This window comes from Dioscorea cayenensis, chromosome 6 (genome assembly GCF_009730915.1).
Source record: "Dioscorea cayenensis subsp. rotundata cultivar TDr96_F1 chromosome 6, TDr96_F1_v2_PseudoChromosome.rev07_lg8_w22 25.fasta, whole genome shotgun sequence".
Classification (NCBI taxonomy): Eukaryota; Viridiplantae; Streptophyta; class Magnoliopsida; order Dioscoreales; family Dioscoreaceae; genus Dioscorea; species Dioscorea cayenensis.
Genome location: NC_052476.1, coordinates 3,225,538 through 3,247,038, shown reverse-complemented (window position 1 = coordinate 3,247,038; position 21,501 = coordinate 3,225,538). Strand labels below are relative to the sequence as shown.

General features: G+C 41.3%; 1 long non-coding RNA gene and 1 pseudogene across 2 annotated transcripts; both read right to left on the bottom strand.

Annotated features, from left to right (window-relative positions):
- Nucleotides 1-10,817: 10,817 nt before the first annotated feature.
- Nucleotides 10,818-11,455, bottom strand: LOC120263687 (annotated as a pseudogene).
- A 197-nt stretch (nucleotides 11,456-11,652) lies between these two features.
- On the bottom strand, nucleotides 11,653-13,899 carry LOC120263341. Of its 2 annotated transcripts, XR_005537070.1 has the most exons (4): nucleotides 13,859-13,899; nucleotides 13,600-13,730; nucleotides 12,443-12,502; nucleotides 11,653-11,886 (listed from the first exon to the last, which is right to left on the bottom strand). It is a non-coding gene; the product is annotated as an uncharacterized LOC120263341 (long non-coding RNA). The 2 variants fall into 2 exon arrangements; XR_005537071.1 differs by lacking the exon at nucleotides 12,443-12,502.
- Nucleotides 13,900-21,501: the final 7,602 nt, after the last annotated feature.

Genomic DNA, 21,501 nt, shown 5'->3' with positions numbered 1-21,501 from the left:
GTGAGTACTAGTAATAACTCTAGATTCAAAAAATAGCCCAAATAGTGAAGTGCTTATGTGAACAAGAGAAAGCAAAAACAAAGAAATACGAAAAACAGTAGGAGAGAAACCAAGGAAGAAAGAGATGTCAGGGCATAGCATTCCTCTAGGGTTATTGAGTATAGGATAATGGTTGTCTAAACATGCAATTATATTTGAGCCAAGAGTTTTCGAATTATACTAAACCCCAATTTCTCGGGTGAAGAATGGCTGAATAAGTCGAGAGACGTCTGAGACATCCATATAATCGCATTAAGGGTGTGTTTGGTTCGGGAAGTAGTTAAAGTCAAAAGTGACCCAAGTGGGAAAATTCCACTTCTGTTGAAGTGAGTAGTTCAGTTGAAAGGGTGCACTTTATGGTGTTTGGTTGAATGGGAAAGTGTCAAATCAATGACCACTTCTATTGTTTGGTTGGTGGAAGTGAGATTATGGAAAAGGTGACTTCCCCCCACTTAATGGTGTTTGGTTGGGTGAAAATGTGGTTCTAAACACCACTTCAACATGGGGGTGAGGTTACCCTTTTTTTTTAATATTTTAGCATGTTAATAATTATTAATATTGTGTTAGTTAAATTGTCTAGTAATTAATATAAATGTTATCTTTCACATTACTTTTATGGAGAATATATACTTATAATAATAATACATTATGTCGAACAATTTGTGTGATTAATAGCATTACTTTGTCTACCTATGCTTGCAATGAACTTTGATTTTGAAATTAATCACGTGTAAAAACTTTACCATATTTTTTAAATTTGTTTGTTGCTATTACTTAACAAAAAAAATAAATAAATAGAATAAGCTATGCCTAATGAAAATAGAAGAAGTTTGTTGATATACTTGCAATTGCGCCTGCGACATGAAGATATCTAGGAAGAAAGAAAGGAATGTGTGAAATCTAAAAAACCAAATGGGAAACAACAACCAAGCATATCATCACAACAATAACGAGTTTGCATAATAATAAGTCCGGGCACAAAAAAATATAGTCAGCGGATGTATGTCTTTGAGTGCATAGTCTTTGATCTCTACAAACTAGCCAAGTAAATGGCACAAGTACTAAAAAGCAAATAAGAACGAGATGGGATGCATGAGTTCAAAAAAGAAAAAGCCATACATGAAAAAAATTGTTACGGAGAAGAGCACATCAAAGGCAATGAACCACCATCAAGTCACTAGAGTTGTTTTCGAGACCATGCTAGTAAAGGAAGTTGTCAATCCAATCTTTCCTAAGATCCACATCTCTTGCCATGAAGCCACAGGCGATAGATTCCTATTCCTGAAAGTAGTCAAAGACCTCCACAAGCACCTTGTAATTGAAATCATCCACCTCCATGACTCTAGTATATAAAATTTCAGACAAGAGTGTTGGATTCTGTAATGCGGCCAACATTCTATCCATGGTGCTGATTAGGTCTAACATTCTAGTGCTTTCACCTCTGGCCGAATGTACTAGCCTAATGGTAGATGGCATCACAGGGTAATTAAGCACGGCCGGAGTGGGGTTCACATCCGGTTCCTCATCACTTACATTAACAGGGACTGAGTTAACATTGTCCATCTTAAATCCTTCATTCTCAGACCGCTCGCCAGAATCAGAATACACCTATGTTGCGTAGGACCAGGGGTGGCTCAAGGGTAAAGCCAATCAAGCAACCACTTTAGGCCCCCGAAAATTGGGGGCCTCATCTAAGTTTAAATCAATATAGTTTCTAAAATTTTATCATTATGGTTATAATAATAACTATGTACTGGGTAAATAATAACTTCAAAATTTAATTTGTGGCCTTATTATTCACTTTAAATTTTTAAAATTTTTAAAATATTATCCTTGAAATCATAATAATTATTTGTTGTATAATTAATTAATATTTAAACCTTTTTATTTAATACTGCACCAATTTCAAATCTTCCATTAACTAGCTTTTTAAAATAAAAACTAACAAATTAAGTTCTTAATTTTTTTTCTTTAATGTATAATTAATTATGTTTTTCTCCCAACAAACAAATCTATTTCCAAAAAAAAAAAATGTAGCTTCAATACATAATTAATTCTCTTCTTCTCCCAACAAACAAATCTAGTTCAAAAAAATGTAGCTTCAATATTTTTTAATAATTTTTTTATTAACTAATTAGGGTTAGTTTTATGCTTGGGCTTTAGGCCTTTATAAGCCTTAAGCCGCCCCTGCGTAGGACCCAGAGGCATTGTCTTAGCCACAAATAACCCTATGCCCTTCATAGTTCTCGATAGGTTTGTTGATGAAGGCTTTCACTCCCGGGTGCGCCTACAATCAATGGTAAAAGTTAAACATCAATGAAAGATATGCTTCTAATGAAATATGGACAATCTTACCTCGACGTAGGCAGCAACAACAAGTGGGTCAAATATGATGACCTTGTTCTGGTCATCCCACCTTGCCCCACTAAGAACCTTGACCTTTTTTATTTCTACATAACACGCTTTTAGTGTCCTGTAATGGTTCTCCACGTTATCGGTAGAGAAATTAGTCCTGAAATGTGCATTTACTGTGCTTGCAGCATATGAGAATGCAGTTCTTTTGAAGGATTTGTCACATTTAAGTCCCCTTTGAACTTGTTCTACTAGAAGTACTAAGAAATTATCAAAATTTGGTTTCCAGTGCCTGTTAGGAGTTCCCCGCTTGTTTGCACAACCCTTAGAGGTACTACCTTCACGTCTGAAATTCAGACTGTCCATGTTCCTTCAAACATCATCAAGCCAATATTGCAAAAGGTGATTTGTTAAACTTTGTATGAAATGATGTTAGGGCTTGAAGGATTATATTGGTTACTTACAATGTAAAATAGAATACATAAAATATGAAAAGAAGGGTCGTATTATTCAGATTATACAATTCTATGCAGGTAAACAGTCGGGAAATAAGATATGAATATATATCATCATGAGTATAAATATGATAAGGGATAAAAGAAACATTGTCATGAACATACAATTATGTAATTCAAACTAAGCAAGAAATAGGAAAATTCTAATCTATGGCTCCCAAATAAAAACCATGGTCACAAACAACTAGCAATCATAGTGACAATAAGGAAAAAAACACAAAAAAACACATGTCTATACTTGGTTAGTGTATTGATTCCACATATCATTGGCAATTTTGTCGCGCAACTCCACTCATTACCTATTCTCCTCATGTTGTTCCCTTTGTGTCCGCCCTTGGGATGTGACTAGTTGTTCTTCCTCTTGTGTGTTTCCCGCATGTAGGATTGTATCGGTCGGATCCACATCTGCTATATAGTTGTGAACAACACAACAAGCGAGGACAAGCTTAACCTGTGTTTTAAAGGGGAAAATGGCTAGGACGTAAGAATCTTGAAACAATTCTTTAAGATGTCAAATACACGCTCAACTCGCGAATGTAACATTGAGTGACGCAAGTTGAAGAGTTTTTTGGGGTTCGATGGGGTGTGACCATTGTGTTCTTTCAAATGGTATCTAGCTCCTCGATATGGAGCTATATATGAAACCATTCAATGCCGTATACCCGGCATCCACCAAGTAATATTTCCTTACAAGAACTAGGTAAAATTAGTTATTTTTACTAGTTACAAATGTGGCGTCGATTTTCATAGTTTACCTTCTATAATCTTGAGCCCCTCGACATGTGGGCGGGAGATCACATCACGTAAAAATGGTGAAGTCATTTTGCAAAGCCCTCCCATTGACACGCTCACGAATATGCGTGTAAACCGCGGTGCACGGGTGTTGAAGTAATAATTACCGGTGAGTCGGGTGAGTCGAATCCACGAGGAGCAGGGGCTACTAGTACTAACTTCTCCTCTACTCTCTAGCCTAATGATAATGGGATAGTGTGGTGATCTAATGTGTGAAGAAATGAATACCGGAGATGAATATGCAAGGGTAAAATAGAGGAAGATCTCAATCAGTAAAATTGGGGTATTCGGGCAATGATCCCCCTAGGATTCAGGTATTAGGTACCAGATATGCAAAGTGTTCCTATGATGAGTAAGTTAAGTCACGAAAATCCAAATATAATCGGATCTGTCTCCTAATCACCGATACTAGCCCCCTACGAGGTCCCGGTGGAGAAATCGCTCAATCTCAACACCTCACACCACATATGACTGCAAAGCACTCTAGGGATTCCAAAAAGTGTAACCGATTCCTAAAGATTGATCCAACCCTAATTCCCCACGAAGGATCCTAACCCCCTACAAGGTCCCGGCGGAGAAATTGAGCAATCTCACGCCTCCCACCAAATATGGTTGCATAGAGTCTAGGGAATGGAGATAGAATACACCAATCGGAGGGGAAAGGGGATACTTCACTATCTCATGACTCACCCTCTCAACCCTCTTCAATCTTAAGGTTCTAACCCTAATGGAGATCTCTCTCCCACCAAGGCAACAAATCATGCAAATCAAATAACCACAAGATCAATAAGGAAAGCAAGCATTAAACAATCAAGAATGAAACTTAATCAAACTCGGATTAAATAGAAACACAAAGCAAATCCACACAAGATAAGAATCCTAGGGTTCACAAGCCCAAATACCCTCTAGGGTTTTAGTTCTCCATGGAGCAACATACAAAACACACCATCAATGAATGAAAGTACATTAACCATAGAAATAAACCCCCTTTTATATGAACTGATGGCCTTGATGGAGAGCTTCGATATCTTGACGGACCCTCTCCGAAGCTAGGTTCACCGGTGGCTTCTTGATGCTATAACGGAGGAGGAATCAATCAAAGTTGGTGACAAAGCGCCTCCCAAGCCGCAAAGACCTTCTCTCCAAACCCTAGCAGTCTCACCCCTCAAGAGCCGCACAAAAGATGTCAAAGAATAGGGCAAACGGCCTATTTATAGCCCAAAACCGCGCATGTCACGTGCCCCCACACGCCCACGTGGGCTGTAGGAATTTCCTCGCGGGCGCATGAACAGTAATTTTGCTACAGTTCTTTCACAAGACGTGGTCCAAACACTCTTCTCTTGAGGCCATATGTCCGGGCACACATCCATATGGTAGGCTATAAGACTTTTCTTCATCGACGTATCTTTGAAAGGTCTTGCAATCTTCACAAAAAGAAGGAAAATGAAGATGTGGCTGCCTTTGTGCCCTTCCAACTAGTGAATTGACTTGAATCCTCTTGGAAGTTGGCACACATATCCATGTTAATGAACTCCTCTCATGTTTTGGTCCTTGAATTGAACAAGAACTCCCAACATTGTGTCTTTATAGCCTATCTTTGCTTCCTTTTTACTCTTCAAGACATTCACAACCTATATGCATAAAAGAACACTAAATACACAATATGAGACATAAACCATGGTAAAAATGATGCTCAATGCATGTAAAACATATATAAAAATATGCCTACTCAAGCACTTATCACCCATCCCACGAGGACATAGGTGAACTTCAGGTCAAGGTTCACCACCGCCAACACATTTTGGGTTGGCCCCTTTCGACCACGAAAACGGGGAAGCTCTTGTGCAGAGATGAAGGCATCAATGTGCGTCCCATCCAACAAACCAATGCAGTCCTACATCACAGTGATACATTTTTTTATTTTTCATTATGTTTGAAAAAAAACTAAATCCAGTGAAGTGAACGTATTTTAATATTTACTTTGAAAAAGGGATACCAGCTTGGATTTCTCTCAATGTTTGCATGCCAAGCATTAGTAGGATGCTTGACAAAATCCTCACTAACCGAGCATATCGCATGAATGACATTGTTAAAGTATCGGCTAATGGTTTCACCGGACCGAAGGAACTCTACTCGGATGATTCTATTTTTCGTATTGTGCCCAACTATGTGCAAGAATATGGTAAGTTATTCCTTGATAGATACATGTCTTGTATCGAGGAGAAGATGCCTATCACGCATTATCCAAGACAAATGCATAAAAGTACCAACGTTTATTCTAAGATAGCTTACGCTTCTTCTTGGTCAGGTCTCGGAACAATGATGGCTCTACCCATCTACGTAGGGTATGTATATGCATATCCTCAAGTAAAAAAGCGACAATGATGACAATCGTTGTGAATCCCGTGCGATAGGTCTCGCGCAATTACCTAGGCTCCAATTATCCATCTACATAACTGCAGTTGGGCAAATCCATAGTTAAATAAAAGGATTTAGTAAATAATGTAATCAACTGTGTTCATATCCAACAGTGACATAAAACAACCAAGCATTACACAAACTAATGAAAATAGTTCATACAAATGGAAGTATAAAGCATTTAAATTTGTCAGGACAACCTTAAGCCATGAACATGGCATGAATATTCTATATTTGGAGAGCAAAAGCAAATAAGAAGCATTCATGTTTAACACCAAAAAATAAAATGGAAAACATTTATGGTTGACATTGATGGTCCCAAGGATATGTAAGGAGAATCATGTCTTCATGTAATTATAAAAGAATGCAATTGAACTTAGCATTAACTAATGAAAACAATTAAAAACAATGGAAAAGAAAAACAACTAAACTTGCCATTAACTAATGAAAACAATTAACAAAGACCCAGTTATCTAAACTAAAAAAATTCTTGTGAGGAAATCACAGGAGGCGAGCATTCGAAGCTGCAAAAAAAAAAAAACTTTCCAAAAACCTTACAAAAACCTTGCAAAATTCTTCACAAGATTGTCTCAAACATTAGGGCAAACACATCACCAAGCAAGAGCTTGGGCGTGGGCAACAAACCAATACACAGGGAGAAACTTCAATAGCACAAAAGGATCTAGGGCTTTACCTTGCTGAGGTGCTTGCAACACCACGTGAAGCATCTGCTAGGGGAACAACGGTGTTGACAGAGCTCGGTGAAGATAAGCGGTGAAGACCTATGCAGGAAAACAAAAGAAACCCAATGGAAGCGAATACCAAGCCAGATGAGCAAGATGATGGTCAATGATGGTGGAACCCCAGAGAAGATGAAGAGAAAAAAAGAAAAGAAAAAGGGTCACGGGATGGCATCAGGGTTACGGGAACCACAGTCGCGGACATGGGGGTGATGGCAACATCTCCACGTGAAGATCGGGACCGAAGTGAAACTTCAGCCACGTCACCTATTATTCACCAAAGTCCCACTTCAGAACAATTTTGGCCGAAGTCAAAATGGGGAAGTGGAGGAGGCTAGAAGTGTCACATCACGGATTTCACCCCCCACTTTGGTGAACCAAACATCAGGAACTTGGTTGGAAGTCACCATCTCACCCACTTCACCCTCAACACCGGTTAACCAAACACCCCCTAACACTCTATAAAACCTCACTGTGAGCTAATGACAATCTCTTAAGTAGATAATCTCCCCCTAAAAAGAAAGATTATCCCTAATCTGAATACATAGTAGAAATGCATTTCTCCTAAAATCCACTCCACATGAATACAAAAAGAACGGAGATTGCCAACAACTCACTTGGGAGAATTAAGGGAGATGAAGTCTCCAAAGTACCCTATACCTAAAATTACTCACGATTCTCTCTAATAAAGGTATTTCTATACTAGATGGGTATTTCTACTCGTCACGTAGCACATCAAACATGATAGCTAGGGCTTTCTTCTCGTTAGCAACCAGGCATTCAAACACACAATTAGATTCAAATAGATGTGATTGCAACTATGAATTCAATTAAAGCATCGAAGATTCAACAACCAAAGTTATTGAAAAAAACCCTAAAGTTCAACTACGACCAAACATCTACAAATTAGCCCTCCATTAATGGAGGACAAGCATTCAAGATACAAAGAATAGAATTAAACATAAGATCCATGAAAACCCCCTTGTGAAACCCTAGGATGGAGAATCGTCAAGGTAGTTTCCACGCACACTGTCAAGTTGAACTCGACGGCTACAACCATTAATCCCCTTTGAATGCCGAGCCAAACCCCTCTCCAAATTTTTGCCTAAAAGTCATTTGGAGATTTGGCTATTTTTCTTCCCTCAACCCCACCCCAAGAATCACCCCCAAAAGAATAGAAAGATAGAATAAAAAATGCCCTATAAATCCTCATAAGTTTATTTATACCTAACTGCTTACGGGCTGCTTATGGGCGTAAGAACTAGACTATAAGAAAGCTAGAGAAGATTGCCGCGAGCCTTATGGGATTGCTTATGATGGTAAGCCCTATCTGTAAGGTCGTCTGATTTTATTACGGTATGGCTTACGATCGAAAGCGATGGAACGTAAGCTTCATTGTTCTGCTTCTTGTAACTGCCCTTACAAGCGTATACTACTATCGTAACCTCCTCTATATAGTCTTTACAGGCTTAAGCCTTGCCTGTAAGGCCCTCTGAATTGAATCAGAATTTCCCTTACGGGCATAAGTTTGCCCGCAAGGTCCTTTAGAATAGACTTACGGCCATAAGGTTGACCGTAAGCTGCCAGTAAGCCACCCAGTTTGCCTTGTCCTTGTTCTAATGATACCGAGAAAGCTCCAATTTCATCGTTTTAGGTCTAAGATGCTTCTTTTGGCTCTTCCTGGTCTTTAAGCACCGCCCTAAGCCTGTTAATACAAAACACATGAAATTTAGCATCGAATTTCACATTATGGTTCCAAAACATGACAAATGAGTGTACGAATAGATATGAAATACATGAACATTGTACACTCACCACCAGTGGAGGCGGGGGTGGAGACCAATCCGTCCCCGTTTCCTAAACAAGGACGGGGATGAGGAATGCCCTCCCTGCCCCGTGGGGATCCCCGATTTGATTATATATATATATATATATATATATATATATATATATATATATATATATATTTGTGTGTGTGTGTGTGTGTGTGTGTGTGATTTTTTCCAACATTAAAAAATTCAAAGGCCTAAGTAATTATATAAAAAAAAACTCTAATTTTCATTTAATTGGACTAATAACATAAACTATTTATTTTGATTTGAGTAGTTTTGATGTAGTTTTGATATAACTATTTAATTGCTCTATGTTGAGTAGTTTTAATGTTATTGTGGGATCGAAAATATGCATCTGACATCATGTAAAAGACACCAGACAATATATCGAAGCACAAATATCATATTTGTTTTGTGGGTTCTTTCCTTCCTAATAGAGGCAAGCCTCTATTATTAATTACCCCAGATCAGAAATCTTAGGAACCTCCGATTAAGGGCAAAAAGTACAAGTAAGAGCAAGAAGATTTACGAATTATAAATCTTGTTATTTTATTATATAAACATATTTATTACATCACTTATATGTATATATATATATATATATATATATATATATATTTTATCATCGCCGCTGCCTGTGCCTTGTCAATGCGTTGCCTGCCGCTGCCTGTGCCTTGTTGCCATTTTGAGATGTATATCTCATTATCGCCTTATTCCTGATCATACATATTTTGCCATCTATTATTCCATCAACTTTGTGGGTGTCCAAGACTTGTTTCACAGATTGGACATCTATGTAACGGCTTCCGTATTTGGAATGCTTTATGAAATAATTAGGATATTTTTATCTCAGGATTCCTTGGACAATACAAGATAGTGGTCTTGGGTTCTTTCCAACACCTTAGCATCATGTATAGTTTTCTAACAAATATGTATGCATTTCAACATACATGCCTTTTATTCAACGTGCATGGTGAGATTCCCAAGTTTATCATTATCATCTCATGTGCAAAGGGTGGGCCTGCTTTTTTTTTTATTTCCTTCTTTATTTATTTTGCATGTCTCAAGACTACATGCTTTCCATCATTTTTTTTATTTTATATGTATTTTCCATTCCCACACACGTATGCATGCTTCTCTATTTTTTTTTATTATATATTTTTTTAATATGCATGTAAATATGCATGTTCTCCCCGTTTTGAAGAAGATCCCACGTGCATGGTTCTCATTTCATTATTATTATTATTATTATTATTATTATTATTATTATTTTATGTCATGCACGCATGAGCCACTCGACCACGTGAATCGAGATTTTTTAAATACAAATATATAAATATATGCTTGGGATCCCATGTTCATCACCTAGTAATGGTGGGCCCGGATTTTTATTTATTATTATTATTATTTATTTTTTTGTACACACATAACATAACATAAATAGATATATATATGCATGCTTTATTATTATTATTATTATTTTTTATAGGAAACCATGGTCCATTTCATCGTTAGGCCCCCAATACAATAAATGTCTCAAATTTTAAAGAGGGTCGGTATATAACCACTTTGACAAGATGAGTAGAAAGTTGAACATGGTTAAGCAACATTGCGCTCAAGAGCTTTAACACCAACACGAGTGCTACAAGCATTTAACACAACCAGCTGGCTACATCAATACAAACCAAGAAGTTCCTAATTTGCACTGCTTTCAAAGAATAATGAGCCCTTTGTACAGCAAATGAGAAGATGCTATCTTCTTCTCCTTTTCTTCTCTTTTAACTTGGAATTTATTATGGTTGGGTAAATATGTCAAGGAAGATCTCAGTATGCTCGAGAATTTAATTTATGTTATTTGAGGCTGAAGGGAACTAGTTTCGGTTTTCAAGATTTCTTTCTCTTTATTGCTTTTTGAATCGAGGACCAAAGACTTGACGCATGTTGAGGCTTGGCGGTCGGGATCGAGAATATGTGGAAGGACTAATAGCGACCATCGATGATCCTTGCGGTATTCTTGAAAGCGGACGTGAGTTCACTTCACACCTCTTGGTCCTCCACTTCTTCTTCTTTATAATTCTAATTCCTCATTAGCGGTTAGCGTCCCCGGTATCCATTCATTCACTCGTGTATTAGTGCAAAAAGGCTTTCTTCTTGAACATAGCCGTGAATTGCCCGCTCATCCTGAACATTTTTCTGAATCGAAGTGGAGTATCTGATAAAGGTTCGTCATCATCTTTAGTCCCCGCTCGGTGGGATATCACATACGATGAGACTTCACATTGTTGGGTATCCACTCAACGAGTAGAGCAAGCTCTTGTTCTACACGTTGATCATCTGCTTGTTCACTTCCTTGGTATTCATCTCGCCACGGACCTTGGCAAAGACTATCAGATAACGGACGTGCCTAGGATCAGTGGCGCGCATCATGTTCTTGGCGTCCCACATCTGTTGAGTGAGCTCAAAGACGCTTAGAGCCATCTGATCTGCTGGGATCCACGGGATATCAACGGGAGGAAGCCGATCATGGAGAAGTGAGGCGGGGAAAAAAGGATCGAGTTCACGGCGAGCTTTTCGGAGATCGGAGTTAGTCGTCTTGGGAATCTCGAGCAACATGTCACTCCAGACATGGTGGTGGAGGTCAAATGGTTCGAGTCCCCAAGGCTTGGTGTGATGAACCTGAGGGTTCGGAACAGATGTTGTTCAAAGCCTCGTTATCAAGGACCATGCATTCGTTCGCGGATGACGTCGCAATGGAGACGACGCCGTTTAGAGTTTGAGTTATGGTAAAAGGTTATTGATCAAAGCGCTCCCGGTGTAGAGGAGATGAACAAGATCCAAGCTTTCTCATTGTTGGTGTCACGTCCCAGCCCCACAGCCGGGCCCGCGGACAGATCGGCCGCATCCAATGGGACTGGGCCCCACTGGGTGCAAGGCCTCAGCTAAAAACCTGGTCAGAGTCAACCCTAACAAGCAAATATGAATAGAACATAAAAGCACAAATAGGGTACTGAAAACTGACATACTACAAGTACGGGCTTTAGCAGCCCTACAGAATACAAATACAATCCAACAGTTTGCATAGTACAAATACAGTCAGAATACAAGTCTTACACTCTCAAGCAGGTAATAACAAGATACTGATAACGCAGACAAATACGACTCTCTGACACCCTCCCCAGACCTAAACTTGATCTTCTCCTGCGAAAACAGAATACACAAAGTGCATGAGCCACAGGGCCCGATGAGGATCGCGAGAAAAAACAACAAGTATAGCAGATATTGCAGAATAATAGCTCATGCTTCATGCGAATACGAGAAAAATACACGTATCATCGAATAATCCAAAAACACGAAAAAAACACGCGAAATACATCTCCCTCGGCTAATAGCAAAATCAACAGAGACGAGGTCGGATCTTCGACTATGAAGTCGGAGCGAGCGTAACGTAGACGAATATCAGCGACCGTAGGCGGATCTTCGACCGCAATCGGGGTAGCGCTACTACTAGAAAAACATGTGCACATGGCTAGGGACTTACTCCTCCCTAGTCAGGGCGAGCTGAAATGGAGATGTACTAAAACCGCAGAAAAATACTGAATACGGACGAGAGGAATTCATTTGAATAAATAGTGCAAATAAGAAAAATAAATAAATAAACATAAATACCACGCAAATAAATAAAATTATCAAACAATGCAATAATTAAATAATAATTATTGCCAGAAATACGGAATTATATAGTGCGAGAGCCTACCTGGCTCCGAGCTACAGAGTTGGGTTCACCAAGCCCCGCGAACTACAGCCCGGTATGGATCTACCCAGACAGAATAATCTAACTTAGGTTACAAAACTTGGGCCGGGCCTAAATTACAATTATAGCCCGAGCTAATTCAACAAATAAAAGAATTCAAAGCTAGCATGACAATAGAACAACCATGCACCTTAAAAGAAGCTTGTTATCCTACCAAAAATCAAATACTTAACTCACTTGCCAATTAACAAACCAACACAATAGCATGCCAAAAATGAGTAAACGGTTCATGCTAGCAATTAACGGTTTTCACAAAAACATTAGCTAGGCAAAAAAAAACGAATGCTCCAAGAAAGCTTTAAACATAACACCAGCCCAATTAACTATCCAAAATTAAAATCAATCTTAATTCATGATTCTGAATATATAAATATTTACATTTACAATCATACACAAATGTAAAGTAATTCAAAGAATTAAACTTAATATATATAAAAAATACCAGAAAGTGTAAATTCTCAAGAAAAGGATTCCTAAGCCTGTCATGCATGCATACCTATATACATATATAAACATATAAATACTTACACAATTAAACCTTTACAATTAAAATTCAAAAACCCAATCAAACAAATATTGGCCATAAAAATAAATCATAATAGCATGATTTTCAGGTTACGAAAATTCAGAAATTTTCAGTCAAACACCACAGAACCTCATTAAGGCATGATTATGTATACAAATATATATATATATATATATATATATATATATATATATATATATTCACAAATAAAACAAAGAATGCTCTAGTTGCTTAATTACCACTCCATGACATGAACAACATGCTCAAATAAATTCTCAGATTTAACATGCTAAACATATTTAAACAAAGCTTTAACAAGACAAGGATTAAGCTTAACACCAAGCTATAAAATATGAACAAATACAAAACACCAGATCAAGCTTCAAGGTTGCAAGTTCACAAGGAGATTAAAGCTACACTTATGCATACAAAATTAATTAAGATAAGCTAAAGTAATGAATACAAAACATGCTTACTGTCATGCTTCAAACAAATATGAAACATGGTGTATCTCCATCAAAACTCAATCAACAAGAAAGAGCCTAATAAACAAACAACCACAAGGATTACCTACCTTTAATCTCTCCGAGGATCCGCCGGTGAAGAGAATCTCCCTCCAACTCCAAGCTTCAAGAGAAGAACAACCTAGCAATTCAGCCTCCTGAAGATGCCACAACAACAAGCTTTGAGCTGCTCCCCTTTAAACTAAACAAAGCAACACATGCCAATAATTGCTCATCAAGATCCGGTTTTTAGGGGCAAAGAGACAACCAATGGGGGGCCCGCTCACCAGCACTCGATCCAACCCGAGTCAAAGATGAAGATTTACAAACCTTACAATCTCCCCCCCTTGAAAAGAGTTTAGTCCTCTAAACTCGCATCAAGAGTCGAGGGAACAACTTCGGGATAACGATCTCTCAAGTCGGCCTCTCGCTCCCAAGTAGCTTCATCCTTCGAGTGGTTACTCCATCGACCGGATTAATGGAATCATTCGGTTCCCTCATTGTTGCTCTTTGTAGGCCGAAACTCACCTGGTTGCTCCACATAAGAGCAGGGTTCTTACGAGCTCCACCGGTTCATCTTTGAATGAGCGTGCGATGGATCGGCGATGATACTTCCTCGAGCATAGAGACATGAAAGACATTGTGGACTCGAGCTAGATCGATGGTAGGGGCCAAGCGATGAGCGGCGAGCTCCAACTCGTTCCACAATCTCGAAAGGTCCGATATAACGCGGGTTGAGCTTCCCACGTTTTCCAAATCTCACAACACCCTTCATTGGAGATATCCTCAAGAAGACTGAATCGCCCATCTTGAACTCTATGTACGGCGGCGCTTGTCGCATAACTCTTACGTCGGCTCGAGCAGTCGTCAATCGTTCCCTGATCAGTTTCACTTTCTCTTCTGCAATTTGCAACAATTCTGGACCCAATAGCTTTCGTTCTCCCACATCACTCCAACATACAGGAGATCGACACTTCCGCCCGTAAAGAGCCTCATACAGGTGCCATCCGAATACTACTCTGGCGTTGTTGTAAGCAAACTCCGCCCAAAGGCGAGATAGCGGTCCCACGAATCGGAAAAAATCGAGGACACATGCCCGAGCATGTCCTCCGAATCTCGAATAGTCCTCTCGGTCGCCATCCGTGCGTGGATGAAATCTTGTCTTGAAAGTCAATCCGGTGCCCAAAAGGCGTCGGAGACTCCTCCAAAAATCTTGAGATAAATCTCGAATCACGATCAGATGTGATAGACACAGGAATCCCGTGCAGTCGAACAATTTCTCCAAGGTACAACTCGGCTAGCTTTTCAAGACCCAAACCAGGTTTCAAAGGCAAAAAGTGCGCTGACTTAGTTAGGCGATCTACAATCACCCACACAGACTCATGCTTCCGTCGAGTACGGGGCAAACCAGTCACAAAATCCATCGTGATGTGCTCCCACTTCCACTGCGGTATCGATAGCAGTGAAGGTAACACTGCGGTCTTTGATGCTCTGCTTTAACTGCCGGCAAGTAAGGCGATTAGGCGACAAAAGTAGGTATCTCTCGCTTCATGTTGTTCCACCAGAAATGTTCCTTGAGTCCCCTATACATCTTTGTACCTCCAGGGTGGATCGTATAGCTTGAATAATGGGCTTCCTCTAGAATATCTCTCTTCAAATCAGGATCATCAGGACGCAAATTCGATCTCCAAATCTGATAGTACCATCCTCATGCACTCGGAACTGAGACAACTCTCCTTCCTGAAGTTTAGCACACAACTCTTGCAATTTGGGGTCCTGCATCTGAGCCTCTTTAATCCTCTGCAACAAATTCGGTCGAATGTGCATGTTGGCCAGACTAATCTCAGAGCTTGGCGGAACAATCTCCAACTCAAACCTTCTCATCTCCTCCAGAAGTGGTTTCTGCTCAGTCAAATCTGCGGCGGTTCCATAATTGTACTTCCTGCTTAGTGCATCAGCCACCACGTTGGCTTTGCCTGGATGATAGTGAACACTGAGATCATAGTCCTTGATCAGCTCCAGCCACCGCCTTTGCCTCATGTTCAATTCTTTCTGAGTAAAGATGTACTTTAGACTCTTATGGTCTGTGTACACTTCACAGGGCTCTCCATATAGAAAATGCCTCCGGATCTTGATTTGCAAAAAGCACTGCTGCCAACTCCAGATCATGGGTAGGGTAATTCTCCTCATGAGGTTTCAATTGCCTTGAAGCATAAGCAATGACTCGACCATTACGCATCGAGAACACACCCCAGACACTGTCCCACGAAAGCATCAGCATGAGATCACGTATCCACAACCACTTTACGGCAAGGCAAGGATTGGTGCGGAGATATGAGCCCTCACGCTTCAACTCCGAGGAAACTCTGCTCACTGAGCTTCGATCCGGAGTAAAAAGCGCGCACCCTTTCGGGTCAGTCTCGTCAACGGTGCTGCTAGTCGAGAGAAGTCTTGTACAAACCTTCGGTAGTAGCCAGCTAAGCCAAGAAAGCTCCGAATCTCTCTAACTGTACTCGGTCTCTTCCAGTCCATGACTGCTTCCACCTTCTTGGGATCTACAGAAACTCCATCCTTCGATGGCATGCCCCAAGAAAAGCCACACTATCAAGCCCGGAAAGTCACACTTGGAAAAATTTAGCATACAACTCATGTTGTCTCAAGGTCTCTAGTACCATCCTCAGAGTGCTTGGCGTGCGGTTGCTTGCTCGTGAGTATATCGAGAATGTCATCAATGAAGACAACTACAAATCGATCCAAGTAGCGCCGGAATACCCGGTTCATCAAATCCATGAACACTGCTAGGGCATTCGTCAGACCAAACGGCATCACCAGAAACTCATAGTGACCATCACGAGATGCGGAAAGCACTCTTGGGATATCCTCACCCCTTGATTCGAACTCGATGATATCCAGATCGCAGATCAATCTTGGAGAAGACTTGAGCTCCCTGCAACTGGTCCAAGAGATCATCGATCCTCGGCAAAGGATACTTATTCTTAACCGTCACCTTGTTTAACTCACGGTAGTCGATGCACAATCTCAAAGATCCATCCTTCTTTTTCGACAAATAGCTTTCGGAGCTCCCCAAGGTGACATGCTCGGTCGAATAAACCCTTTCTCTACGGGTTCCTCGAGTTTGCTTCTTGATTCCCTTGATTCGTGGGTGCCATCCCGGTGACGAGTGCTTTGGATAAAGGATCTATGCCTGGAGCCAGATCAATGGCAAACTCTACCTCTCTCGTAGGAGGTAACCCGGGAAGATCCTCAGGGAAAACATCAAGGAACTTCGTCGACAGCAGTGCGTGCGCTCGCGTGCATCCGGTGCGGTAACCTCCGAGCGAAGCGGAAAGCCAATGCAACCTTTGTTGATCAACCCGAGCTTGCAGAAGAGATCTCTCGAACTAGGGTGTACCCCACTACGCCGCTTTGAAGGTGAGAAACCTTCACGGTCGGGGAAAGCAGTGAACCTTCTTTACTGCGACAATCCGCTCCATGAACTGAAGGCGGCCCGGTCCATGCCGAGAATGACATCGTGAGTCTCGCGACTCCATAAGATGTACGTCGGTGAAAAGTTCGCGCCCTTGATGACAACTGAGCAGTCGGTGCTAACCGATTAGCAGTTCTCACCACGCCCAAGCTGGAGTGTGACAACACGAGATCATGCAACAAATCCACAACATACGAGAGAATTCTTGCGAGCAAGCGAAGATGACACAAAGCGAGATGTGTAGCACGAGGATCAAATAATGCACAAGCATAGCGGGGAATGCTATCTGAAATAATACCACGACAACGTCGTGGGATGCCTCGGCGTCCTCCGTGTCAAAGCAAATACTAGCCCCTGAGTGGCGGTGTACCACGGCAGTGGTCGGGAAAAGGAAGAAGGCATTTGATGCATCATAGCGTCCCTTTCCTACCCTCGAGGTACTCTGCTTTGGGGATCGGCTGGGCGCCCGGGTGTGTCGTGACCCGTCGAGACGATGCGGGGTACGCTCGGCAGTGCACTACGAGTCTCGTCACCTCCACAGGGGCCAAAGGCGGACTCTGCGGACACGAGCAATAAAGTGGTCCCTCTGCCCACACCGATAACATCTGCGCCGGTCTGCGCCGACACTCTGCCTGGGTGTGACGTCCTCTACATGTAGGACATGTCGAGCGTCACGAGCCACCGCTGCCGGAAGATCCTCTGCCTCCAGAACTTGATGAGCTTGGGGGTCTGCTGTACGGCTGTGACCGGTACTCTCCTCTAGTGTTCCCTGAGCTACTCCCGGGAGGCCCGGCTCTTAGGGGTTATGAGCGGTGTCGTGGTGCTCATGTCTCGCCGATCCTGCGTTTCCTGCCGAGATGATCTCCGAGTTCTTAGCAATATCGACAATCTCAATATCGTCTTGTCCGAGGGAATGGTGCGATGGCCGCTGATGTGGGCCCTCAAGCCATCTATGAAGCGCCTAGATGCGGTGCTCTCATCGACACTAAAGGTCGAAGCAAACTGCGATACACTGTCGAACTCGGACTCATAATCTCCAGACACTCGAGGATCCTGTTTGATTCGGGAGCGCCTTTCCATCGTGCTCGTTGGCTCATCGGAAAAATACTTGGTGTTGAAAGCTTCCTTGAATTGCTTCAAGTCCGAAAGAACTCTCCCCTTTGGTAGCGATTCGTTCTCATACCACCCAGCTACGCATCGTCCGTAACATGATAGTGGCCAACTGACCTTGTCCACTATCTGGGCATTGTATAGATCGGAAGGTTCTCTCCATCGGCTAATCAATAGTCAGTCTCTGTCGGATCGGTAGCCCACGAAGCTGTGGTGGTGCTGTCGTTCAAACTCGGGCAGGTAAGTCTCGGCCACCTCACGAAATATCTTTGCTGGCCGAGCACGCAACAACAACATCACCTCCCTCGTGATGCTCGGGTCATGGAAAGCGAGTCCGGTTCCCCCTCTTCTTTGCACTTCCTCATCCGGTGATAAGGAGCCTCTTGTTCTTCTCGCATGGGTTCGGGGGTGGGCTTCGCGAGGCCCTCTGCAGGTCGCCCTCTACCCCCTATGCATACTCCTGCCAGTTTAAAAAGGCGAGCGGCGCTTTTAGAGCAGGTTACACTACCCGGACCCACTCTCGAAAAAGAACACTCAAAGATTGCCGAAATTTACATCGAGTAGGGGTGACATCTAACAATTTCTACGATACCACTTCAATGCATCACGTCCAGCCCCCAGTCAGGGCCATGAGACGAGATCGGCCGCATCAATGGGAGCTGGGCCCCACTGGGTGCAAGGCCTCGGCTAAAAAAACCCTCGGTCGAGTCAACCCTAACAAGCAAATATGAATAGAACATAAAAAGCACAAATAGGGTCTTGGCCCGACATACTACAAGTACGGGCTTTAGCAGCCCTACAGAATACAAATACAATCCAACAGTTTGCATAGTACAAATACAGTCAGAATACAAGTCTTACACTCTCAGCGGGTAATAACAAGATCACGATAGCTGAGACAAATACGACTCTCGACACCCTCCCGGACCTAAACTTGATCTTCTCCTGCGAGCAGAATACACAAAGTGCATGAGCCACAAGGGCCCAGTAGGATCGCAGAAAAACAACAAGTATAGCAGATATTGCAGAATAATAGCTCATGCTTCATGCGAGAATACTGAGAAAATACGAGAATCTTTGGAATAATCCAAAACCACGAAAAAAACAGCGAAATACATCTCCACGGCTAATACGCAAATCAACGACGAGTCGGATCTTCGACTATGAAGTCGGAGCGAGCGAGCGAGCGAGAATATCAACGGCCGTGGCCGGGATCTTCGGCCGCGGTCGGGGGTAGCGCTACTACGAAAACATGTGCACATGGCTGGGACTTACTCCTCCTAGGCTGGGCGAGCGAAATGGAGATGTACTAAAAAGCCGCGTGAAAATACGAGATACGGGACGGAGGAATTCTTGAATAAATAGTGCAAATAAGAAAATAAATAAATAAACATAAATACCACGCAAATAAATAAAATTATCAAACAATGCAATAATTAAATAATAATTATTGCGAAATCTGGAATTATATAGTGCGAGAGCCTACGGCTCAGAGCTACTGAGTTGGGTTCACCAAGCCCCATGAACTCTGACCCGGTATGGATCTACCCAGACGAGAATAATCTAACTTAGGTTACAAAACTTGGGCGGGGCCTAAATTACAATTATAGCCGAGCTAATTCAACAAATAAAAGAATTCAAAGCTAGCATGACAATAGAACAACCATGCACCTTAAAAAGAAGCTTGTTATCCTACCAAAAAAATCAAATACTTAACTCACTTGCCAATTAACAAACCAACACAATAGCATGCCAAAAAAATGAGTAAGCGGTTCATGCTAGCAATTAGCGGTTTTTCACAAAAACATTAGCTAGGCAAAAGCGAATGCTCCAAGAAAGCTTTAAACATAACACCGGCCAATTAACTATCAAAATTAAAAATCAATCTTAATTCATGATTCGAATATATAAATATTTACATTTACAATCATACACAAATGTAAAAAGTAATTCAAAGAATTAAACTTAATATATAAAAAAATACCAGAAAGTGTAAATTCTCAAGAAAAAGGATTCCTAAGCCTGTCATGCATGCATACCTATATACATATATAAACATATAAATACTTACACAATTAAACCTTTACAATTAAAATTCAAAAAAACCCAATCAAACAAATATTGGCCATAAAAATAAATCATAATAGCATGATTTTTGAGTTACGAAAATTCAGAAATTTTTCGAGTCAAACACCACGAGAACCTCATTAAGGCATGATTATGTATACAAATATATATATATATATATATATATATATATATATATATATATATATATATATATATATATTCACAAATAAAAACAAAAGAATGCTCTAGTTGCTTAATTACCACTCCATGACATGAACAACATGCTCAAATAAATTCTCAGATTTAACATGCTAAACATATTTAAACAAAGCTTTAACAAGACAAGGATTAAGCTTTTAACACCAAGCTATAAAAAATATGAACAAATACAAAACACGAGATCAAGCTTCAAGGTTGCAAGTTCACAAGGAGATTAAAGCTACACTTATGCATACAAAATTAATTAAGATAAGCTAAAGTAATGAATACAAAACATGCTTCTTTGTCATGCTTCAAACAAATATGAAACATGGTGTATCTCCATCAAAACTCAATCAACAAGAAAGAGCCTAATAAACAAACAACCACAAGGATTACCTACCTTTAATCTCTCGAGGATCCGCGGTGAAGAGAATCTCCCTCCAACTCCAAGCTTCAAGAGAAGAACAACCTAGCAATTCGGCCTCCTCGAAGATGCCACAACAACAAAGCTTTGAAATTGCTCCCTTTAAACTAAACAAAGCAACACATGCCAATAATTGCTCATCAAGATCCGGTTTTTAGGGGCAAAGAGACAACCAATGGGGGCCCGCTCACCAGCACTTTCGATCAACCGGTCAAAGATGAAGAATTTACAAACCTTACGGGTTAGGCGGCGCCATAAGTGAGCTCACGACCATGAAGAGATCAACAAGATCATCGGAGACCCGATACCTCCCTCTTCCATCTCACATAGAAGCAGCAGTGGCAACAATGGCAAGTAGCAACAACGTCGACGATTAGTAGTGACATCGACCAAACCATAGACGCAAAAGATAGCGACATCAATGGTAGCGGCGGTGGCGACAAAGCGGCATGCTTGGCGGCATTATTTCGGCCGTTCAAGCATGCCCGGCGGCGATAATGGGCGAGCATCGATGATGACGGGCGGCATGCTAGCGGCATTATTCGACCACTCAAGCATGCAGCTGGCGTAACAACGGCCGGCGGCAACGGCGATAGCAGCGGCAGCCAGCGGCGATAGCGAGCGGCAGGGCGGCGATGGCGGTGACGAGATGCGGCAGCAACGATGGGAATCCTTTTCTCT